We start from the raw sequence: 23,349 nt of genomic DNA on the forward strand, positions 1-23,349 counted from the left end.
TCTGGCCATCCCATAACTAGACAAGTGTATCACTTAACACCTCAGCAGCTCTATCATAACCCTAAAAACTCGGACATAAAGTGAAACTTTCAATAAGAGACAAAACTTCACCTTTTCTTCGAATATTTACACCTGGCATCCTTTTTTAAATATCTGATTGACCTTCTATAACCTCCATGCTGGCATTAAGTCATCTCTTTAAATATTTGCTGACCTCAGCATTCAAACTCAAGTTTTCAACATAACCAGTCATCTACAGCAGTTTCGTAGCGCGCTACGAAACTGCTGTAGGTCATCAAAATTAAATACATGAACCTTAAAGCAACAATAACTCAAGTCTGTGATTTCTTCAGTCATTCTATACAGGTGTAAAGACATCAAAAAGTCTCAAAAAGCTTTTTAAAAAGACGATGGCCAAAATATATCAAAATTTGGAAAACACATCCCTTCTTGAATCATTTAGCTAGTTTGTCTAGCTTCTCTTTCAGGCTGATGACTTCTTCCTTCAACTTCTTGTTCTCTGCTCTTAGACCTGCATTCATTTGTTTCATAGTCTTCGCCTGCTTCAGAGCTGGCACTGTCCATACATAGGCATCAGATACTGAACTAGCTTGACTAATCAAACTTGTTTTACCTTTCATTACAGCTTTCTTATAGCTAGTATATCTTACTGCCTTCTCTTTAAAAACACTTTGAACCTGAGGTATTTCCTTGCTTGCTCCAGCTTGTTTCTTAATGGCAATCACATTTCCACTTTGACTAATAACCACCTTATTGTCCTTGTTCTTGTTTTTAGCTGCTTGGGCTATTTCAGAGAAGATTTCAAGTGCCTCTGTCCTAGGCATCTCTGAAGGTACTTTCTCTTTTTGAGCCTTTTCTACTTCTTTCATTTGCCTTCTAGTCATTGGTCTGCGAGGTTTAAAGGCATACTCTTCACTTGGTTCTTCAAACTTTAATCTTTTAGAAGCCTTTGACTTCTTAGAACTTTCAGGTGAAGACTGTGTTAGATCGATATGCATTGGTGATACCAATTGATCTTGCTCAAGTTCAAGTGGTTCAATTTGGATTGGATGATCTTGCTCTAATTCAATGGCTTCAAGCAAGTCATTTAAACTACCCTTTGAAATAGGACTTTCTTCTACAGGGGCTGACTTTCCTTTTTCTTTGCTTAGCTGGCCTCTAGTTCTCACCCTTGAAACCCTTTCAACTTCACTGGATTTAGTTTCATCTTTTCTTTTGTGAGTCTTCTGTTTTGATGACTGAGGTGTTTCTTTAGGAGATGACTTAGGGGTTTCCTTTTCAGATACTCTAGATGATTTTGAAGTCTTCTGTTCTGATGCTTCAGGTGTTTCTTTAACTACTGGCTTAGGAGTTTTCTTCATTGATGCTTCAGGTGTTTCTTTGACTGTTACAGACCTCTCTGATTTCTTTGTTTTAGCTTTGGGCTTCTTATGGTCTGTTATTTCTTTCCTAATCTCAGCCAAAGTAGTTTCCTCACTCTTTTCTTCTCTTTCTCTTACAGGTAATGGAGTTAGGCCCGTTTTACTTGGGAAACCGGCCATGAACACAAATGAATCCCAGTCTTTACCAATTTTATGTAGGCTATCCAACACCAGCAATTTAACCAGACCATGATGAAAAAGAGATGTTTCATAAGCTTCCTTCTTTAACTGAATATTATCACACATCTTGCTAATACTTCTGAATAAGTAAAAAGGTATGTCTATTGAGCTCTTACCAGTGAAGTGTAGCAGCAACTTAAAATGGTATGAGTAGACTTTGTTGTACCGACCCTCACATGTCAGGTACTTCTGGATACATGTCAATAGCATAGCATAATTCTCCTTTAGATAGCTCCTTGGGACAGCTTTAGTAAGATCTTCGTCTACATATGGTGCCTTCAAGAACTCCTTGCACGGACCCATGTCAAACTTGAAATTCTTGAACCACTCTTGGCCACCCCTCGGGATTTCTGTGACAGAAGAAATGACTTCAGGGGACACCGGAAACTCCAACATGGCCACCTTCGAATTCAGTCCAGTGAAGTTCAATGCAAATGCCTTGGTCACTTCTGCATGTCCACCCTTTAATTTTTCACAAAATTGCCAGCAACCAGCACTTCTAAACGCCTTTGCTACCTCCTCATCCCTGAGGGTTACATCTAACCCCTCCGGCTCTGTTCTCACACATTTACCCGAACGATGTTCCCTTCTTTCCATGCTTCCTTGCGCAATTCTACACAAGGGAATGACAGTGGTTTGCAGCACGTAAACACTCTTCAGTTGTAGAGAGCAGGCTCGCTTGCTGTAGTCTGTTTAAAACAAAGCTCAGGCTTTTCATAGAGCAAAAACATTCATATGTTATGAAGAACACATTATGGAATGACCACCTCCCATAACGTCCTCCAAACTGACACCTAACTCTATGACTTCGGACCTTATGGCAAAGTAATGGCTAATCATGACATAGAAATGGTGTGAAGAAACAATCATGACCGGATTCGTGACTCACTACTTCTCGGATTAGACATTCAGGGAAAAACGCTGCACAAAAGCCTGAAACCCCGATTTCGTAGCGCGGGCAGTTCAAATTTAAGGGAATGCGCTACGAAATCGCTGGCAAACGGGGCGCTACGAAAACACGCAAACATTATTTCGCAGCAAAACTGACCAATCACACCCGCGCTGCGAAACTGCGCAAGTACCAAAGACATCATACCCGCGCTGCGAAACTGCGCAAAGTACCAATGACATGACATGACATAACTAACAATGATGGAGGATGACTAATAACCTTGCCTTTACACGAATTTTCATCCATAACTCTTGAATTTCAAATTTTGAAATTGACATAAACTAACAAACCTATTTACAAGACCTCAAGACTTTATAAAAACTTGTGGACAATCTCATATACATGAACTATAGTTCCTAGTGATAACAACTGGGATTTGGAAAGCCATTTGATGGGGGAGACGCGGTGTACTATTTTCTAGATCAAAGATCATTAGGTTCGGGTCCTGAACATCGACAGCTCCGATAGCCGACAAAAGCAATTTTCGTTGCGCTGGACATGATTGCAGCACTTCGAGTGCCGACATTGTTGAAGGTGAAACAGCTAAGTCTTCAACAATGTTGTAATTCTGGGCTGCTCTCGCATGTGGATTGAAAGCAGACCTTCAAAGTACACCCTTGGCGGGCGGCTTAATCACTAAGTCTGGGTTAGGTTTTTCGATCTGTAGTGGATCAGAACCAGGAGCTGAGGTTGATGGGTTAGAGTGAGAAGATTCTGCTTCCTTACCATCAACAGGAGCCTTACTACCATAATCTTGCGATCGAGTCGCAATCCTGACATGAGACATCATCAAAATGGGTTCTTCACTGGCATTCGAAGAAGAACCTATCATCTTATTCTCCTGCTCTGGAAATGGATTCTTTAACACAGCAGGAGTGGGAGAACCTTTGACTATTTTCACTACCTCGGCCCGATGAGGGCAATCTCTCGTAAAATGATCTTCTTCACAAATAAGACAAGGATATCGAGGTTTGCGTTTTTCGTCATTGGTTTCCGACTTTTCCGTTTTCTCCTTTGGAGCCTTGTCTGCTTTGGCCTTCTTCTTTCCTTTCTTCTTTCCACCGTTTTTTGATTTGGCCGTAGATGACTCTACAGCGTGAATGTCGGCGGTAAGTTCAGGAGGAGAAGACTCTCCTGTCGGAGAATCAGGCAAAGTGATAATTGGAGTATTGGAGGCCTTGGAAGACTTCTTCTTACTCTTCGTAGTCACGATACCAATCATACCATCAGCGGCATGAGATCCCGAAGGAGCAGCAGCGATTTGGTTTGACTTTGGAAGATCCGGAATTTTCTCGTGTAACGTACCCGACTGAGTGTAAACTAAGTCAAGGTATTGTGCCTGAGCAATGACTTGCTCCTCAGTAACTACTCCGGCCTTAGCTACATCTTCAGTAATTCTTGGTAATAATGATTTGACAAACCATTCAGCTAAGATTTGGTCCGGGATAAAAACTTTCACTAATCTTCTTCGACGTCTCCACTCATGGATGTGATCAGAAATGTACGTGGATGTCGATTGTTTTAGCGAAGTTAATAATTCTGTACCATTATCGTATCTGACTGGTAACTGAAAATGAGTTAAGAACGAGGTAGCTAACTGGCTAAAGTTGTAAAATGAGGCCCGTGGTAACTCAATGTACCACTTGGCTGCGAGACCAATGAGTGTACGCTGGAAAAGACGTAAGCGGATGGAATCATCTGAGATGGAATTTGAGGCACACCAGAGGTGGTAAGTCATCACGTGATTAGATGGATCCTCTCCAGACTTACCTTCGAACTTGGGTATATCGCTGGGCAACTTATTTGGCATTGGCGGCCAGAACTGAAGATATTGAATTGGATCGTTCGTTAGGCGCGTCAAGTCGGGTAAATCTAAAGTCGCAATAAACGGTAACTGCCGGTTAGGATCTCTAAAACTCTGAGTCACAATACCAGCCCCAGGAGGAGGATATCCAGGATAACTAGGAACAGGAGTCGCATTTGGGATATTATATCCTCCTGGAAAACCAGGATTAACTGGACCGTACTGGGGTTGCTGAGGTTGTTGATAAGTGTACCCAGGATACGGTTGATACTGGTAAACCGGTTGTTGGGCAGCTTGCCCAGGTTGATACTGTCCCTGGTACGGAGGTTGAACAAATTGAGGTTGAGTAGTCACAACCGTACCTGTACCAGGTTGGCCTGCAGGCATCTGGACTGTGGTTTGAACCGTAGGTCTAGACAACGGTACAGATGTCTGAGGAGTGGTTACAGGGACAGTAGAAACCGGAGCTGCCGATACTCCAGAAGTAAGCATGGTAGATGAAGCGGTAGTTGCTGCAGCCGTGTGAGGTGGAGTACCAGGTGCAATTGGCGGCTGAGTAACTATGGAAGTTACAGGGGTCTGAACACTTGACTGGACAGGTTGCGGTTGCTGGGGTGGACCAGGAACTGCAGGTTGTCCTGCTTGAGGTACCGACTGTATACTTGGTTGCGACATCTGTTGACCCTGTGACGGATCCCATGTTAACATTCCAGGGTATTGACTCGTAACAGGTTGAGGATACTGAGATCCATAGCCGTATTGAGGATAGGGTTGATAACTGTAAGGTGCAGTCCCATATGATTGCCCTTGAGGTGGTTGATAACCTTGACCAGGGTATTGACCCGTAGGTTGATAACCTTGAGGTAAATACGAGTACTGGGGTTGACCTTGACCTTGGGGTTGGTATCCTTGAGGTTGATACCCTTGGGGTTGCCATCCTTGAGGTTGATATTGATACTGAGGTTGACTTTGGGGTACATATTGAGGCTGGGGTTGATACCCTTGAGGTTGCCCCCCAGTCACGAATGAAGTACCTTGAGGTTGCCCCCCAGGCATTAACGAAGGTTGCCCCCCAGGCGGTAATTGGCCACCTTGAGGTTGGTTAATGGGAGTTGAACCTGACATCATATAAATGTCACCTATACTCAATGGTACATTACCACTGTTTCCAACTAATAACCCATGATCAATGGGTTGAGGAGATGCTCCTGCAAAGGTACCAGAAAGTGATTGATACCCAGTAGGAACAGAAGGACCGCCATGTAAAAATGATTCAGGACTTTGCGAAAACACAAATGACTGACCAGACATATTTACAGGAGAATGAATTCCTCTAGGTGGAATAGGAGTACGAGGTGTAGAAAAACCTACTGAGTTGTCTAAAAAATTGGTTAATGCAAGGTACCAAGATTCACTTCTAGGAGGACTGTAAAAGATGGATTCACGCTCCCTTAGATCAAGGGCAATTAGATCTTCAGAATCAGAAACGCCTGTTTCTTCCTCTGGAACAAGTTCTTCTATAGAAATTAATCCAACAGGAAGATTTTCGGTGATAATTCTTTCTATTCTTGGTGAATCAGGAACACTAGGAGTTGGAGTAACAGGTTCGGAAATTTCAGGTTCTTCGCCTGTTTCACTGGCAGATGAAAAACTACCAGCAAGCTCGGAAACTGTAACAGCTTCGGGATTGTAACCTGTTTCTAAACTTTGGTAATCTGGATGGACTACCAAGGAAGATTCTCCTTCTTCAGGTGAACCTACTCTACTGCCACTAGGAGGAGTTACAAGGACCTTTAACCCTTCTAAATTACCTGGGTCGTCTCGAGGAGGGGATCCCCTAAGTCTACGAGATCTTCTCAACAATTCGGCCACAGAAACAACTTCAGGAGACTGGCCCGCAATTCGACGGGACCTTCTCGGTAATTCCGCCACAATTAAAGATTTTAACTACAACACACGAAAACAAAGTAAAAATTTCAAATCAAACCACCTAAAGTCTTCTAAAGAACCAAACAAATTTGAAGCACACGCCTAAATAATCTAGAGCGTCAAACCACACACAAACAGTAGTCTTCCGGACCAAAAGCGCTAGTTGGTGATTAGGCCCAACCTCGCAGGATTCAGTACAGAAATGGCGGGTGGAACAGTTACCCCGGCAACCTGCTTAATGAATAGACTGGACCAAGTTCCTCCACTTTAACCGTCTCGAAGTGAAGCGAACCCCCCAGAAAATCCAAGTGAGTATAACCGACGTCTGCTCCAGGTACAGTGGGACCTTCCCTCCACCGTCACCTTGGGTAGAATCCTAGATATTATGGCCACTAAGGTTACCAATCACAACAATTACACCTGGGGGAACAGTCTAAACTCCGACAGCACGCAAGGGCAGAGTAGCAAGCTCCAATCCCCTTACCGGCTCCTTGACAACAATCCAAGGTTTACCGATAAGTGACCCCTGGCTCCTCGACAATGGTTAATCCGAGGTTTACCGTTTGTAATACGTACTGCCTGGCGTCGTTCCCAACGAGGGAGGAATGATCCCCTCACTGGTTCGGACACGAGCTCGTGCTTCTCCTTTAAGAGGAGCTTTCCCAGAATGTAACTGAAACAATTGGATTTGTTCTACTCAAGATAGACTATCTGTTTGGTTTTGTAGTCTTGGAGAGTTAAGTACTCACCTACTCCAAGACCCTAGCCTAAGCTATGTTGGTGTTTCAGAGCCCTAGAAAAATAAAGATTACTAGATTGATTTTAATTTAAGCGTTACTTTTAAGGTTGTTTCTTAAGTCAAAAGGTGATGGAAGTGAAACCAGTGGTGTGTTGACTCGACTGGAAACCACTACAAAATGCACCTAGAATGATTTATCCACTACTTTACTTTTTCGATGAATTGCTTAACTAAAAAGTTGAGAGAATGCAATCTTTATAAAAGCAACTTCTTAATTGAAGACAATCAAAGAAACAATTCGTTTTTCTTTTCCAAGCATAAAAACATAACCTCTCTTTACATGCACGAAAAACTCTTTTCTTCTTTCATAAACAAAAAGCTACTTGAAACAAGACTTTTTAAAGAAGATGTTTTTGTATTTTTCTTTTAGTAAAGCAAATAAATCTAATATAACCAAAAATCAATCTTAACGACTATTAAAATCTAAGAAAATCCACTCATAAGCAAACTAAAGGCAAATTTATTCTAAGCAATCTTAACGAGGCCAAAACTAACAATGATTATTTCTAAGGTGTTTTACTTGATCACAATCAAATCAAGGACTAGTTTATTGCAGAATCAACAACTAGTCAAAACAAAACTCTAATCTTTTTGTTCTTTTTGTAAAATGGAAATCAATACTTTATAAACAAGCAATTCGAAATTTGACCCAAAACAACTTAAATGGCAAGTTGCTCACAAAAGGAGACTTTACGACAGGCCTGACTTCTAAGAAGGTTGACTAACCAGAGAGATCTAAGGTTGGACAACTTTCTACTATCAAAGTCACTACAAAACCTATCCAAAAATCAAACCCTAGGTCTAAACTTCGTTGAAAACCACTAAAACACTCAAAGCTCACAAAACTAGTTCAGGTGAAAATTCTTGACAGGGTACTAAAGTATCTGGGCAGAAAACACTAAGGAAAAACAAAATCTAAAAGCAATTAAAGCAAAAAATGGAATTTTCTTAAGTTTTACAGGAAGACGCAGGCAACCCGTTGTCACAGGTGCGGCCCCGCTCTGTGCAAACGGCAACAGCGCGTCCAAAGACGCACTGTGCAGTACTCAGAGGGTGCGTCCTTCTAAAAAAATGAAGAAAAACCAAATCTAACTAAATCTAAAGCTAAGCCACCCAAATACTAATTCTCACAGTCAAAAACCAGAAAATAAAAATGATTTTCTCAAAGCAAAGTTCATATAAAGGAAAAGACTCTCTCATTAATGGATTCCCCAGTGGAGTCGCCAATTTGTCACACGGAATTTGTCAAGGGTGCGGACACGACTGACCTTCCTAGAAGTCTAAGACATTCTAATGAAAAACAAGACAAAATGGAGTGATCTTTCTCTAAATACACCTTTTACAACATGAAAACTACAAGTGTTTAGGCTTACCTTATTCCAAAACGCTGTTGTTGAAGTCCGTTCTTGACGATCCGGATGAGCTCCTCCTTCAAGTCAATTCCTACAACCACAAACAATCAAACAATTACCAAGCACTTGCATTTCATATAATAAAACATATATTCAACATGCAGACCAAGGAACACATGAAATAACTCATTAACACAAGCTATTGAGAAAAATAAACCAGTTTGTATTAATAACGAAACAAAGAAACTCTTACAACCTGGCCTTGGTGTTGTGCAAGTTCCTCCCAGGGTCCATCAAGGGTTTTCCTCTACTTTGACAAAGCTCACCCTCTCCCAAGTAGAATCAAGTGAAGACAATCTCTCCTCACAAAGGCTCTAATGGAAGACCTAAATCCTGCAGCATTTACCCAAAGAAAATGTATAGCTCCAACCTCTTCTCCCTCTGGCTCAATGTCTTTATTTATAGTGCTGTAAAGAGGTTATTCAGGTCCACTATCAATGGGATCATCCCCCTCTTTGGGTGGGATAGCTCCCTTATTGATGGGATAAGTTCCCCCTTAATAGAGATACATGAACCAACTGGAGGCGCATCCATTTCATCAAACCGACCTCTAGAATGTTCTAGAAGTAACCACAAGTAACTTTTTCAAGATAAAACTCGCGCATTTTGCCTTTTACAGAGGGACGCACCTGTCCCTTAACATACAGAGCGTCCATGGACGCAGATTTTGTGAACATGGTCAGCGTCCCCGCAGGTAAGGCTAGAGAGAACCTGCGACCCCAGAGATAAACATAGTTTTTACAAGACTTTCTCTCTTCTTTGAGTTTGAGATGGATAACAGAGGCATAAGACTTGCCTAAGAGGGTAGCATGACTGTTGATTTGAGCCATACTAACTGTAAGTAGTCAAGGTGACATTTTTTAGTGTAACAGCTCTACAATATATTTGGAGCCTTTATGCACAGTCATCCACCAAATTCCTGTGTGTAGGATCTTCTGCACAATTTCTCTTCCTGCATAATGTCCTCCTACTACTCGTCGATTTGGTTCTGCAAGGATAATTTTCCTCTCATACTTTGGAAGGTACCTACGCAGTATTTCATCAGATCTCATTTTATATATATTTCTAGCGATAACAAAGAAATATGTAGCTTGAACCACTAATTCCTTCTTTCGTTGTGTCGAATACCCTTCAGGAGATGTACTTGTAAACAAGAATTGAGTTATATATCTGAAATGATCATCTGCTACACGAACATCAAAGAGTTGCGCATTAGGAAACCCTTCCTCCAGGCTCATAGGCTCATCCCCATTGTCAATGCATGATAGGTGATCTAGACAAGCATTCATGTGCCTTGGCTTCCCAAAATTACTTTGAAATCATATTCCTGGAACAACAAACACCTTATGCAAATCTCCCCCCCAAACACAGGCTTGTTGACCAAGTATTTTAGAGTAGAATGATCTATATACATCTTGAAGTTCATACCCAATATATAGTTCTTGAATTTCTGTAGTCCATACACCATTGCCAAACCTTCACGCTTTGTGGTTGACTAGTTATTTTTCACCTTTGACAACTTTCTCCTTGCAAATTCTATTGGATGGTCTATATCTCCTTTGCCTAGTTAGGTCAGCACAACTCCTAGAGTGATCTAGGAAGCATCTACATGAATGTGGAACTCCTTCTTCCAATTTGGGAATACTAGAATGGGCGCAGTGACCATTTTCTCCTTCAAAATATCCAAACTCTTCTAGTAGCCCTTGCCCTAGCAAAATGTTGCATCCTTCTTTAATAATCTCTCCATAGGCGCAGTGATTTGTGCATATTTTTTGATGAACTTCCTAGAATATCTTGTATGGCCCAACATTGTGCATAGTTGTTTAATATTCGTTGGGGCTTCCAGATTGACGATTACTGCAATTTTGGTAGGGTCTACCATCAATCCCTACATGCAAACAACATGGCCCAAGAGTATCCTCTAGAGTACAAAAAATATGGATTTCTTCAAATTAAGGGCTATCTAATGCTTTCAACAAGTATCTGACATGAGGTGTAGACTAGCAACATGTCTCTTTACTAACCCGAACATTGTCCAATCATCTAAGTAAACCTCCAAAAATTTATGGATAAATTCCTTGAAAGTCACAATTACTACCCTAGAGAATGTTGCAGGGTCATTCTTAAGCCCGAAAGGCATCACTGTATACTGAAAACAACCCCATTCAGTCGTGAATGTGGTCTTACTATGGTCCTCTAACACAATATTGATAAGATGGTACCTTGAGAGTCCATCCATGAACGAATAACCTTCTTATCCTTCAACATTATCCAGTAACTCATCCATCAATGGCATAGACAATGGAACATGAACACACAGGTCATTCAACTTCCTTAAGTCTACGCATATCCGAATTTCACCCTGTGTTCCCTTTTCTTGAACCACCATGGGACTAACCCAGTCTGACTCCTGGACAAGTTCAATTATCCCAACTTCAAGAATTTTATCAAATTCCTTCGGAACTTTTTCCTTATACTTGGGATTTAATCGGTAGGGGAATTGTTTTATTGGATTTTCATGTGGATTTAATGTGATCTTCATGACCCCCTGATCCTTTACTATCCCTTTTAGATCAGAGAACTTGGTGGGAAGCAAGTCCTGATACTCGCGTAATAGCTCCGCCACCTTATCTGTTGTATCTTCATCCCAATAATCTCCTACGTTTGCCAACTTCGGCTATGCTTCTGATCCAATATTCACCTTCTTGGTCTTTAAGGGCTCTAATATATCATGGATTTCTGCTGGTCCCTTGACTTTACGTTGCCTTCAAACTAAGGAAGGTGGATATTTCTGGGATGTTTCTCGCCATCCTCTGTAGTCACATTGTAGCATTCAAGCACATGGCATAGCTGCGTACACCAATTTGGTTGTATCCATTCAAACGATTCTTTAGGAATTTAGAATGTTGCAGCTTTAATCTATTTTAATGGCTCATCAATACATTCAAGTCCATCTTCAAAGATAAAATGTAGCAGAAAACTTTCTTTCAAAACATCCCATTCAATGGTCCTATTTCGCTACTCCATTTCTAGATACCAGTTCATTGGGATTGTATCCAAAGTGTGGTAGAATATATGAACCCACTTTGGCTATGATTGTTCTTCCCATGCCTTTGTCCATTAATCTAAGTTCTCATGCGGATCATCCTTCCCTATATATTTCTCCGTAATGTGGGTATTAGTGTACCCAAACCATAACTTCAACATTCTTTGATAATCCTTCGAATTTGCAAAAATGTTCTTATGTGTGCCCCACCAATGGGCAAGCATAGCTCACAGTGCAATGTCTAGTACTTGGAACCAATGTTCCTTTGGTACATCCATTTCAAATTTATCGAGAAATAAATTGACATCCTATAAACCACCATAATACGATAAATTGTGTACCTCAGTGGATATACATCATAATGATTTGGTAAGTCTTTTGCAGTGAAACAATGATACTTCATGCAATTGGTTCTGCAAGTGTTCGAGCTCCTCATCTGAATCTGAATCACAGGAGTTTTCCTTCTCCCATGTGATTCAGACATCCATCATGGGGTTAATCCAATATTCATCCCATGTAGTTAGCTTATAGATCTGCTCAATTAAATCGTATTCCTCATAATCGTGGACTGGTTCAATATATCATTTAGCTTCCACTGGATCTAATGGAATAATGACCCTTAGTTCTTTCTTTTGAAATGTCATATTGTGCTTCTTCAGATTGATGACTGCATTCATATCAAATTCCCAATCAATTGTGAGTAGTGATAGATATGGGTTACTGTCGTCCACTATTTCCATCACTTCAAAGTCGGCTATGGTGGGCGCCCCTTCAATATCCACAGTCACTCCATGTGGGTGCCCCATAGGAATAATATTCTGTTGATTAGCCATTCTCAACTAGATTGGGACAATTGTAGCACTGGTCTTCCCATTCTTTCCCAGGTTTCTTTCGACAGAACATTTGTATCAGACCCTAAATCAAGAATAACCTCATTCATTTTGTTTTCTCCAATCTATGTGGGCAACCTCATTTATTGACCAGTTCTCTTCTTATTTTTTCCCACCTTATATACTATGCATTGTTCTGGTATAGGCTTATTCTTACCAGTGTAATTATCTATCATTTCTTTCAGTCCTTCTACTTCCTTCTTATCCCTTAGGAGTTTCATGGATGTTTTTAAAATGATGCTAATAATGACAGGTCTATCTCTTGCGTAGTACTAGTTTCTTTAGACTTTCCCACAATTTGAGTCCTTTATGTAGAAGCTCCTTCATCTGCAAAGCTCCTCTTTGCTTCCATAAATGTTTCCTTTACCTTATTTAGATTGAAGCATGTCTCCTTATCAATAGCCTTGTGGATCCACAAATCGGCTTCTGGTTGTTTCCCCTTATCTTCTCAAGTATCTATACTACATCGCATAACAATATTTAAACTAGGCCCACCTTCACAAGGCTCCGCCCTCATCATTTGGATTTTCTGCGTAGGCTTCTGGGTCAGAGGCTTATTTTCTTGCATCTTTGCGATGAGCATAGGGAAAATTTCTATAACATGGTCAAATTGGCGGCAATATTGATAGGAAGGGTGTGTTGGATTTTGACGATCATGTGCAAAATGACCCGCTTCCCCACAATTGCAACAAATAATATGACCATGACCCCTTTCAACTCCTCCTCCTCACCCTCTTCCTCATCCTTGGAATCCTTTGCACATAGTAGTTGCACCTTGATCTTGTTGATTATGAGTCTCTGCCTAGATTCTATATGTAGGGATTCTATCCATCATCAATTCGTAACTTCGACAATGGTGCTCGTCATGACATAAAGATTTACAGAAATTACAAAACAAATGTTGGAGTGTCTATACACATTTATGTAGTATATGAAAATTATCTGTCGCATGCTATCCTATAACTTGACAAATAGCGCACCACAATACTATCCCCATGCTCGGCCCAACAGTATTTGTTGGCTTCAAGGGACAGGGCCTCCCCTAATAAGATAATTTTGATAAACTGGAAAATGGTCCTTATTGTGACCATGGTGTTATCGGCAAAACTAGTGTCTATGCAGACCTGCTAGTCCCACTAAGGCTAGTAGCTACCTTAGAAACAAACAAACTAAAAACTACTTTCATTTTCCTTTATGAGAAATAGATGAGAGAAGAATAAGGAGACCAACCTTTGTCTTGCGCTTGGTTCCTTGCTCGTTTCCTCTCTCTTCTGATAGGTCTTTGCCACTTGCTTCCTTGTCTACCCAGCTTCAAAGAGTAGCTATAGAATCAAAGCAGCATAACACTATCCAAGAACATAGATCTATTATCAAAAACAATATAGGACCAGATGTACATTGACCACACAAATGCATAAATCATCAATCATACAAGAATGTGGAGGAAAACTTGAATAGCTTTATTGATAATCAAGAAAGAGAAAAGAGGATTACAATCAATTGTTCTGACCCAGCATCATCCTCTCAACAAGAAATCCCTTCTTCACCTCATGAAAAGCCTAGATCACCCAACACTATGATATTGCACCAAGAAACCAACAACACTTCCTTACAAGATACAAAATTCCAGCCTCTGGATCTCTGGGATGAGGGATCCATATATAGATGTCTGCAAGGGAGGTGAGTCAGCTTTTGAGATTTGATTAGTGTCTTCTCTCTGATAGTTCTTGACTCCACTTGGAGATTGATGATCTCTTACTCATCCCTGGTCGAATGCAGAGAGGCAAGTGTCACAGGAGAAGTTTCTAGAAGATTCCATGCTCCTCCACCTTGCAGATTGACCCTTCCATTTGTCCCTTCTCACCCATCGCACCCCATAGAAGGGATTTTCAACATGCATCGCACCTACTGTGTGTATTCAGGTGGGATGCAATGCACTTTGACTATGGAGCAGGTGAAATGGTCTAGTTTTGACCAGTTCTGAGTAGTTTTTCATGGAGAACTTCTAGGAGATGCTGTAATCAGTTGACTTTGTTCTTTTAGGGGTTGGAACAACACCTTTAGGGACTTAGGAGCCCTTAGTTTATGGACATTTATGATTGGGGTTGCAGTGCCCAAAAATGTCTATAATTGTTGCCCCCTAAAGCATGAGGTCGTTAATCTTCTGATGTCGGGTGAAATGCTTTATCATGAGGATTCAAAGATTTTTCGAGCTGGAAGGCGACCTGTAATAAGATAAAATACAATATATTATCTTCATAATATTTTCATGATCTAGCTAAGGCGGGCATTCTCATGCTCAGCTTTATAAAATCATTTTCATTTACATAGGACAGACAATCGTCTGAGTGTAGACTGATGATTCTAGTAGAGCCATCATCCCTTAGATTGGATTATTATCTGTGCAACAATGATGTACATTTGATGTCTTTATTTTCCTGAATATATATCGCAGCCCAAATGGATGAAACTAGATCCAGGGTCTTAAATCTCGCTCGATCTTCACTCAAAGTACAAGTCGATCCACGTGAGAGATATTCTGGAGTCGAACATGGAAAGACATCGCCTGATTACCAGCCAATGATGTAAGTCGTTAACAGGCATGAGAGGAATCACTGATAATGATAATGACCCTCAAGGTATTGCTGTACAATTCACATGGTGTGAATAAGGGAATTGGCATCGAACACCACGCAAAATCTTTCTGTCGAAGGCCATCGATGTAAACCTGTCGCCGAAAGTGAGAAACTTGCCATTGAGGCATGCAAGCTTCAAAGTACTGAAAAGGTTGTTCCTAGATCGACTTCTTGGATAATGAGCTGATGTCGACAAGAAGCGATCCATCATAGGAGAGCCTTAGTGAATCCCACATCAATGACATGGAATGGAGAAAATGATTTTAATGGAGGTGAAAACGATATGGTGATATAAGGTTTAGGGTGGCGGTCATGAAGGAATGGAGCGAAAATGTATTATAGTAGGTGAGACACAGGTGAATTCTCTTAGCGACTTCTCTTGAACATATCGGTGACACTGACATGATGGACTGGTAACATTAACCCCAAATGTGGATGGTGTGATGGAACCATGGTGATGTGACCAGTGAATGGAACAACCCAACCCGACTCGGATGCAGAGTGAAAGTGTCATGTTCAAGAGCGACTTGCTACCAACAAAGTTTCTTCAAGTTTTCTTCCCAATTTTTCCCTAGTCATTGCTGACCAGTACCTCTTTATTTTTGTCAAGATTGAGGAGGATAACCTATGCTTGTTCTATAATTTTCCCTTCGGGCAAACCCATCGCTATGTTTTAATGAGCCTAGCGATAGTGAAACTCGTTCTTGTCTGTTATGGACAAGTTTGTCGCTATTAGGTTTTAACGAGTTTAATGACAAAGATAACTCGATCCTTTTCAATTTTAGAGAGTCTGAAAAGGGACGTAAAGGAAACTCCAAAAATCCTTTTTCGTCATCCAAACCCTTAAGTCTGAAAAAGTATAAAATAATACAAAAGGGATGAATTTTCGGTAATTTTAACAAGCCGAACAAAACAAGCGCTCGATCTTTTTGTGTAATAATCCCTCAGGTCCAAAAAGATTAAAATATAAGGGAGGGGTAGCACTTCCAATCACTTTAACAAGCTGGAGAGGCCAATGGCTCGGAAATATTTTCATATTTACGAGTCAGTTGAAAAGAGCTTAAAGGAGACTCATTTTTGAGGAACGAGTGATAGGTTCGGGTAGCAGCTGATTCCAGGTAAGGCTTGGAATTTTCCAATCACAACAGTGTCACAAGGATGGCTAACAAGGTCACTCTTCGCAACTATTCCTAAAAACGGGTAAACAATCAAGTGGAGGTAAATGATTGGCCAATAGAGAGTGGAGGTGATGATGAGAACATGACCAAGGCTTCAAAGGCTAAAGTAATACATTCACGATGGTTATTTACCGGAAATTGGTTCATTTTTTAATGAGCTTAAACGTTGGGGGAAACACTTGCTCATTGCTTCTGTTTATTTTTTAACGAGCTTGAATTCCGCGTTAAAACTGCTCGATCCAGTCGTATGATAAGGATGTCTCATCTAAGATGCCATTTTTAAGAAGCTTGCACCTTACAAAGCTTTGCTTCACATCCTTCCTTTATGCTAGTTAGGAACCGACCAATCCTACGAGTTTAAATGGTTAGAGGACCTACAAATTTAAAAAAATAAATGGTCACTCTTTGCTTGCATGCCAAAAGGTTTGCATGCCCCCAGGTATAGAGAAGTAGAGTTTCCAGGTTACCCCTCAATTTGCAGACAAAACATTTGTTTTATCGAGAAAAGCCTACCTTTTCAGGTTACCCCTCAATTATCAAACAAAACATTTGTTTTATCGGGAAAGGCCTACCTTAACAGAGTTATATTATTCCGGTCTAATCCCATTTTCTAAAGTGGATGAGTGTGTCAGGCCAGTCATATGCTCTCCACTGAAACCTACCCTATACCAAGGTTTTCTTGTCGAAACAGGCCAGGGTGCATGCCCCCTGGGTTTCAGTCATATCCTCCGAATCACTCGCACTCATCAAGAGGACGGATTCGGGATTGATGAGACATTCCTTGCATGAAAAGACCATTCAGGGTTGGTATATGACTATTTGCTATGTGTGAACTGGGAAATGAAAGCTGGTCTATGAGTTTGACCACTCTTCCTTCGTGCGGAAAACAAATTACTCTAAAGAGTGAGGAGACGACGGCTCACATGCAATAAATATAGTCTCGTTCAAGGAGTAGATTATAATCCAGGGGTCCTTGGGCTACCATTACGTTCATGTGAACGATTTTCCTTCTCAATGTTATTGGCACATCGGGAAGGATTCCTAACGGTCGACTGGTTCCTTTGTCAAAGCCTGTTAGATTTCTCATCTTAGGCAAAAGCAATGGCGAACGAAGCACTTTGCAAGTAGTTGAGGAAAGGATACTTGCAGAAGCCCCTTCATCTATGATGGTGCCGGCCATGACCATTCTATATATTTGAGCAATGATTCGAAATGGTACACTAGCCAGTAAATGGGGTTTGCCTAGTAGATTCCAGTCAAAGGAAACAACCAGGTTGTTTGGAGGTGGGACCGAATAGACGGCCGGATATGACTCTGACGAACTTCCTTCCTGCGGTAAAGGAACGGGTAGACTACCCCCATGTTCATTGGAGTCTGTGCTTACGAAGAGAATTTGAACGGTGTCGTTCTTGTTCTCTTCGGTGACTATATCATCTAGAGATGGACCTTCTGAAGGCAAGACCGGGTCAACTACTGCCTCAACCTTTTGAATTTCATCTGGTATGGATTTAGATGGCTTATCTTCAATGATAGATGCTTTGGACGACCACAAGGGCGTGTCAGCTAGATTTTCAACTAGTGATAGACTCGGCAAGAGTTTCTTATATCCAAAAGGAAGCTGTAACGGTGAAACCGGACGGTTTTCCAAAACTATTTTAGCTTCGTATAAAAAGGGACAACGGTGGACAGCGTGATCGCCTTCACACAATTTACAAGGAAATTTATATTTTCCTTTTTGTCCAGGGGCTTCACTTTCACTAGTTAACGGTGTATGCTCAACATGATCATTAGAGGTTGATGACACTGGATTATGCAAACGAGGAGACCAGTCCCTTAAGATCCGAGGGATACAAGGACAACCTCGATGATAGTGGTCTCCTTTGCAAATGACACATGGCGATTTAGGCCTGGTCGGTGCAGTGTGTGGATTTTTGCTAGACAATGCTTGGTTGCCCCTTTTCACCTTTGGCTCCTTCTTCTTCTTCTCTTTCTTCTTCTTCTCCTTCTTCTTCTCAGTTACTTGATTTTGGGCTTTACCAGCTTCATCAAGCAAAGAGGAAGGAGGAGAGGAAGAATTGGACGAAGTAGAGGGTTGGGGGGTAACTCTAATATCAGTTAGTTGCTGACTTGATTGTTCAGGAATCACGGTGTTCTGAACGACAGAAGTTGAGAAGAGCCATATGGGCAAGCCGATTGTCAACCCTGGAAGAGACAATGTGGCCATATGGGGTGCACCAACATCTCCCCAAGAGGAGAAGGGACTAGGATTTCCTCCAAGGGGAACTCCTTGGTTGGTGGAATCCACTTTTCTCAACTTAAGATCAACGTAGGAAAGGTGACGATTATTCCGTTTAAAATAAATTTTAGACGCTTTGACACAACTTGTTTTTTCAATTTTTAAGAGTCGAGAAAAAACAAAAGATGACTCTAATCGCCTTCGATTTTTAATGAGCCTAAAGTGATAAGTGCTCAGATGGACCTTTTCCATTAAGGAGTCTGAAAAGGAACGAAAGGGACTGGTCTGGAAATCTAGACAGAAGGATTACCAAACCAATCGCAAAACTGCAGAATACTTTTTATGGTACGACAGTCAATCTTCCTGAATGTTGTGTTCAGTGCATTGCGATCGATAGGGCGACAGACACGGCATCCTATGGATAAAGGATTAAGCCTATTGTGGTCTCCCAAAATATACTCGACGGTACATGGGAGCACAAGTCTGTACTGGAACTTATCGTCTCAAAGTGGAGGAATCACCCAACCAACAATGAAAACAACAGTTACCAGGCTTTACGACGCCAGAATACGTCTCTAGCCTAGACTTCTAAATGTTGTGCATTAGGTTCCAAAGCGTTTTTAGATTCATTAAATTTATTTTATGGTTGATCTTGCTTAAGAAATTTTCTTTTCAGGTTCACCGTGTGATGTAGATGTACAATTCCTACAATGCAATCTAAGATGATAAACAGTCGTTTAATCTTTTTTTTTGCAATGAAAATCCTAGCTACTAAGGAAAGAGAGATGGTGTTCTTTCAACAAAGAGCAAAGAGCACACACTATATGCACTGTCCAAAATCAAACCAACAAAGAGTCTAAATGCAAATGCACATGCATGTATTTGTTTTCAGCCTTCTTAATGTGTGAATGATAAAAAGAAAGCTAAGCACAAATCTGAATTATTTTTCAAAGCGACAATTACTAATCAAGTTTCTTTTCAAAACAAAATGAGGACAATGACGACACTTTGTTATTTTGAATCGAAAATTTGCTTTCGACACTTGAAAAACTACTAATTCAAATCAAATACAAGAGTAACAGTGTAATCGACTATCAAGAACAATCAGATGCTCTTCTATGACTGAAAACGACAATTGGGACACTTTCAAATCAAGAAACGACAGTACAATTACGCTACTTATTTGTAAAGGAGAACTGAAAATGACTCAAAAATACATAAAAACATTTACGTTTCTTTGCACAATGGAGGTGGAATAATAGCAAGGAAAGGGGTTTCAACAGAGGTGTACTAACTACAGGTAGCAAAACTCCTGAATAGAGCTGAAAAGAGTGAACACAAAAACCAAAATTTAGGAACAAGGCCTTGTCTGATCAGTGCACTTGTAACACAATGAACCTGAAATGCAACACACCTACTACACTCAGGAAGTGCGATGCATTTGAAGTTCACAGAACAGACAGTGTGCTAGACCAGGGATGAGACTTTGATTGGATTCCGGGTCATAGTTTGTAGTTCAGTTCAGGGATTTAGGCTGAGCAATTGGTAATCAGTAAATCAATCACAGGGGTAGATGTAAGGAGGTTACTAGAGCCACCACAAGGGCAATTAGAGAGCTTGTAAATCAGTCGTTTAATTCATAAACAAAACCCAGAGATCGACTGAAGCAACGCTAATCTACTTTGCACTTGCATAGCAAATGCAATTCGAAGGCTAGCTGGCTTGACTTCAGGCTCCGTCTGTAAGTTTATAAAGTAAAAAAATGTAGATGAACGAACAATCTGTTCGCTCCCCATCGGAGTCACCATTTTGTTATCAGGAAAACTAGTGTCTATGTAGAGCTGCATGTCTCACTAAGGCTGGCAGCTACGTTAGAAACAAACAAACTAAAAACTACTTTCGTTTTCCTTTATGAGAAATAGATGAGAGAAGAATAAGGAGACCAACCTTTGTCTTGTGCTTGGTTCCTTGCTCGTTTCCTCTCTCTTCTGATAGGTCTTTGCCACTTGCTTCCTTGTCTACCCAGCATCAAAGAGTACCTATAGAATCAAAGCAACATAACACTATCCAAGAACATAGATCTATTATCATAAACAATATAGGACCAGATGTACATTGACCACACAAATGCATAAATCATCAATCATACAAGAATGTGGAGGAAAACTTGAATAGATTTATTGATAATCAAGAAAGAGCAAAGAGGATTACAACCAATTGTTCTGACCCAACATCATCCTCTCAACAAGAAAGCCCTTCTTCACCTAATGAAAAGCCTAGATCACCCAACACTATGATATTGCACCAAGAAACCAACATCACTTCCTTACAAGATACAAAATTCCAGCCTCTAGATCTCTGGGATGAGGGATCCGTATATAGATGTCTGCAAGGGAGGTGAGTCAGCTTTTGAGATTTGATTAGTGTCTTCTCTCTGATAGTTCTTGATTCCACTTGGAGATTGATGATCTCTTACTCATCCCTGGTCGAATGCAGAGAGGCAAGTGTCAGAGGAGAAGTTTCTGGAAGATTCCATGCTCCTCCACCTTGCGGATTGACCCTGCCATTTGTCCCTTCTCACCCATCGCACCCCATAGAAGGGCTTTTCAACATGCATGGCACCTACTGTGTGTATTCAGGTGGGATGCAACACACTTTGACTATGGAGCAGGTGAAATGGTCTAGTTTTGACCAGTTCTGAGTAGTTTTTCATGGAGAACTTCTGGGAGATGTTGTAATCAGTTGAATTTGTTCTTTTAGGGGTTGGAACAACACCTTTAGGGACTTAGGAGCCCTTAGTTTATGGACATTTATGATTGGGGTTGTAGTGCCCAAAAATTTCTATAACACATGGCCTTTGCATTTCAAGAACCAAACCTCTGTGCGAACTTCAATTTGGACTTCCTTTCCATTTTTAAAGCTCTACAAATCCATATGTAAGCTAGAAAACATCAACTGAATTTGTTACACCCCTAGATTCATATTCAGAATGGGAAGAGATTCCAATATCATAGAAATATCTAATGCTTGAGTTTGCATGCCAACTTTCTACTATGACAATGGAAATCTCAGATGGGGTGATAGCGAAGAAATGTAGCAATCCCTATGTTCATCATCTGTGATCTGCATATTAGCTTGTTGCAGCAAACATTTCAACCTCTGATTAAAATCCCACACAGACTCATTTACCTTCTGCTGGATCTCTTTGACCTATGTCACTGACTGGTCCTGAGACTTAGGATTCTTGAATTCATGATTGATTGCCTTCCTCATTTTTTCCAGTGTTCCACTTGGATAAGCTAAACAATACTTAATATAACAGCCTAATGCTCTATCCTGTAGTGCTGTAACCAGATCCGCTTTCTTCAAATCATCATCTGTCACCTGCTGTGACTTCCACACAAGATCTGTTACAAACCAAAACTATTCAGGGTATTCTATCACTAGACCTATGAATATGGGCATCTTCATAGTGTTGGACATATTTAATAGTGAAGGTGGAGGTGGAGATGTAGCTGTAGGTGTGTGAGGTAGAGGTGATGGTGGAGGCATATTGGATTGATGTTGTATGCCCATGATACCCTGTCTTAATATCTGTAGCGCACCTAGAGGTTTCCTCAGAACACTACATTCTTCGTAATTGTCAAACGCTCCCAACAAAGGACTATATTCAATGCCTAAATCTAGATCGCTTCTGAATATTTTTTCACTTCACGTAGCTCCCATCAAATCTCTTCTAAGCATTCATTTAATGGCATAACCTATTTCTCGCACAACAAAATTTTAAGCCAAGTCTTTAGGGATTTCAGATACTTATCTCTTGGTCCTTTGAACAATCGTTGTTCAACTTTTCTATAGCTTATAGATGTATCGATTGTGAATTCAGTGATGAATCTGCCCAAAATTCTATCGATCTAGTAGTCAACAACCATCACGATATTATTTTCTTAAGCTTCTAGATGCCTTACCAACTCTGGAATCCACACAATGGGGGTTCCTAATTTCCATATTCCTTGGCTATATGCCAATTTCAACAACCATTGGTGTAATTCACATGGAAAACAAGAGAAGAAAATTTCATGCTCATCTATATACATATATCAATTCAACCACTCTTCCTTCGACAAATGCAGACTCATGTTTTCCTGAGTTGCAAATTCACGCAACTTTCGATCAATCCACTTATTGATTTATTTCTGAGTTGGGAACCATTTATTTGACATCACACATTCTTAAAATAGATCTATATCATGACAACGGAACCATTTTTTGGCTTGATGGGTCCTAACGTAGGTTTAGAGTTAGCGACGACAACCACAAAAACCCTAAACTGTTGGCTCTTTCGGCAACAACCCCCATAGTGTAGGCCACAGTCTCACCTGAAGCAGTATTAGGGGATGGAAGAACCAAGTTTCTACATGTAGAGGTCTGTATGATGGGTTTTTGTTTCTTCTTGGTCTTTATCATGACCTTCACGAACCCTAACCCTTAAAATGTGGAAATCACAATATCTTACAAAAACATAATCTAACCCTTAGAGGAACATGTTAAACATTCATAAAATCATGTAAACTATCTAATCTACTACTTTCGTGCACCAATTAAATGTTTCTTTGGATAATTGCAGAAACTAGAGAAAATACACATAAATTCCATAAGTAAATATAAAGGCACAGATACATAATTATTTCTCCAAGATATTCTTTGTTAGATATAATCCTTCCGTTACATACTTCTCTTCCTTGCGCACACAACTACAGGGGCCAGCTCACTTAGCTTGTGGACTTACCGAGGTATCCATACATAGAGTTGCAAGACCCTTCCCCTTTGCCTAAGTACAAAAAA

This window comes from Pinus tabuliformis, chromosome X (genome assembly GCF_031772625.1).
Source record: "Pinus tabuliformis cultivar Carrire ecotype Pingquan chromosome X, CPIR1, whole genome shotgun sequence".
Classification (NCBI taxonomy): Eukaryota; Viridiplantae; Streptophyta; class Pinopsida; order Pinales; family Pinaceae; genus Pinus; species Pinus tabuliformis.